Raw genomic sequence first — 2,610 nt, 5'->3', positions numbered from 1 at the left:
CCTTGAGCACTTCAATCAATTTTCTTCAAGCACCAGTTTTTAAATCTGCAAAAATACATTTCTCTATGTCAAAGCAAAGAGCTTGACTTAAAAAAGATCACCTCCCCAGCTCTGAAAAGATTATTTTGGGAACTTTATTATTTTTCTAAATCCTGGACAATGTTTAAAATTAAAGTGCTTTGAGCAATATTATTAACAAGATCACTGCAGAGATACCAGAGTGGGAAGGACTGGAAGAACTGTGTTAGTATCTGCCTAACTCCAGTGATGACTGGCACAATTACTCATCCCACAGCAATATGTTTGGCACAAGAACAAAGAATTCATGCTTCTGTAACCAAATGCACTACTGAGCAGCAGAGGCATTGGGAAGGCGGGTCTGAGTGGTTTTTGCTTGGCTTCACTTTGGCACCCATCTCCAGCTCCTGCTGAGACCATATTAAATGGTGCAAAAAATCAAACTGTTTCATACTGATTTCAAAAGGAGGTGAGTTTTCACAGCTCCCTGGTCATTTCTAACAAGCTGTGTCTACAGCAAGTCCCTTCTGGGTCTGGCACAGCTACTGTCAGCTCTTCTACCAAAAACTAGTAGCCCGTGACTGACGATGTATAAAATGAAATATTACTTTTGCTTTTTTTCTTGGTTTTCCTTGCTTGATGCAAAGCCCACTGTAGGTCCCTTTGTTCATCGCAAGGATGGAGATTAATACTTTTTTAAATGAAAGACAGGCTTGAATGACCTCCCTCTGAGATGAGATGACTCAGAGGGGACTGCAGGAGTGCTGGGCAAGTGGTGTGGGTTTTTTTCTCCTTGCTATTTGCTTTTATATTATGAAGGACAAATCTGGGACTGTGCATGGCAAATCTCAGCCAGGCTGAAATCAGTGTTTTCACCTACTGAATATCATATTGCCTCTGCTGAGCATCAGCATTCAGCACTGCCACCATGTATTTCACAGAACATTAATTAATCTGGACATCCAATCAATACACCTTGTGATCCTGACAATACTGCAGTGCCATGCTTTGGGCCATCTCATGCAGCCTGACTTTTCATGCCAACACACCACGAACCCAGATCTGCAGTGCTGATGGATAATGCAGGACCTGCTGGAGCCTGCTGTGACCAAGACAACTCCTTGTGGAACCTCAGAAGGCCTTTTGTAAATGTGGTCTGCGGTTCCTGCCAGCTTTCTTCCTGTTGCCTGGTTGGCCTTAGCTGCTGCCCAAGGGCAAAGAATCCAGCACCATCTTGTCAGTGAGCAGCTAAAGGTGTTTTCTGTATTTGCCATGCATGTGCATGACTTGGGGTCACGGAATGCTGTGAGTTGGAAGGGACTTTAGAGACCACGTTATTCCAACCCCCCTGCCATAGGCAGGGATGTGTTCCACTAGAACCAGGCTGCTCCAAGCCTTGTCCAACATGGCCTTCAACACTTACAGGAATGGGGCAGCCACAGCTTCCCTGGGCAACCTGTGCCAGGGCCTCACCAACCTCACAGGGAAGAATTTCTTCCTAACATTTAATTCAGATTTACTCTTTTTTAGTTTAAAACCATTTCCCCTTTTCCTATGACTATATGCTCATATAAAAAAGCTGCTCTCCCTCTATTAAAAGCCCCCTTTGGTCACTGGAAGCTCTAAGCTCTCCCTGAAGTCTTCTCTTCTCCAGGCTGAACACCTCCAGCTCTCCCAGCCTATCTCCAGAGCAGATGTGCTCCAGCTCTTGGAGCATCTCTGTGTCCCTACTCTGGATCTGGTCTAACATGTCCATGTCGTTCTTGTTGGAGACCCCAGAGCTGGATGGAGAACTCCATGTAGGGTCTCATGAGGGCAGAGTAAAGAGAAAGATTCACCTTCTTTGACCTTCTTTGACCTTCTGACCCACCTCTCTTTTGGTGCAGCTCAAACCTATCAGTGCACCATTCCCAGAGTCACTGCAATACTGGGGCAATGCATGAAGCAGGGAGAGCAAGCTTCAGGTCCAACTCTCGTGCCCCAAAGTCTGTTTAATATAAAATCCTCTCATCAAGAGCATATTAGATATGAAACTTTTAAGATCAGATACTACACTTGGCCAACACCAGCAGCAAATCTGTCCTTTCTTTTTGCATGGTTCCTTCAAAGGAATAGATGCATGCAGATGACCCAGCTGGTGACAATACTTATCATTGTCTTGGTATTTCTTAGCCTGAAGCTTGTGAAAGGAAAAAGCTACAGTAAAGCCACTTCAGTTCTCCTTCTGCTCATCTTTGGGACTTCTCATAAAACATCAAGCTCCATCCCTTGCTGGAATGGGACCAATTCATGGGGCATTTTGGATGCAACCCAAGCAGCGTTTTGGCCTTTCTTGTTCCGGACCAAGATGCTTCCATGACAGCCACATCAGCTGCCTGAAACCAACCCCCCATCTCCACCAACCAGCAACACAAACCGAAGCAAGTCCCTGGTGCCAATGACATTTGAAGACTCTGTCAGAACTGCACTAAGTTCTGATAAAGTACTGCATTATCAGCTGCAAGGCACATGTCATCACTCAAGGCTTGCAGTAGGGTAATCGATATCCAAGCTTAGGGGCAGATCTTTCACATTCTGTGTGTCAATGACCTT

At 45.2% G+C, this 2,610-nt stretch overlaps 1 non-coding gene across 1 annotated transcript; it reads right to left on the bottom strand.

The window, feature by feature from the left end:
* Positions 1-1,912: 1,912 nt before the first annotated feature.
* On the bottom strand, positions 1,913-2,094 carry LOC132324335 (U2 spliceosomal RNA). The gene has a single exon (XR_009485585.1). It is a non-coding gene; the product is annotated as a U2 spliceosomal RNA (small nuclear RNA).
* Between the last annotated feature and the right edge of the window lie 516 nt (positions 2,095-2,610).

This window comes from Haemorhous mexicanus, chromosome 2 (genome assembly GCF_027477595.1).
Source record: "Haemorhous mexicanus isolate bHaeMex1 chromosome 2, bHaeMex1.pri, whole genome shotgun sequence".
Taxonomy (NCBI): Eukaryota; Metazoa; Chordata; class Aves; order Passeriformes; family Fringillidae; genus Haemorhous; species Haemorhous mexicanus.
The sequence above is the reverse complement of the archived record's forward strand: the minus strand, read 5'-3'. Positions and strand labels throughout refer to the sequence as shown.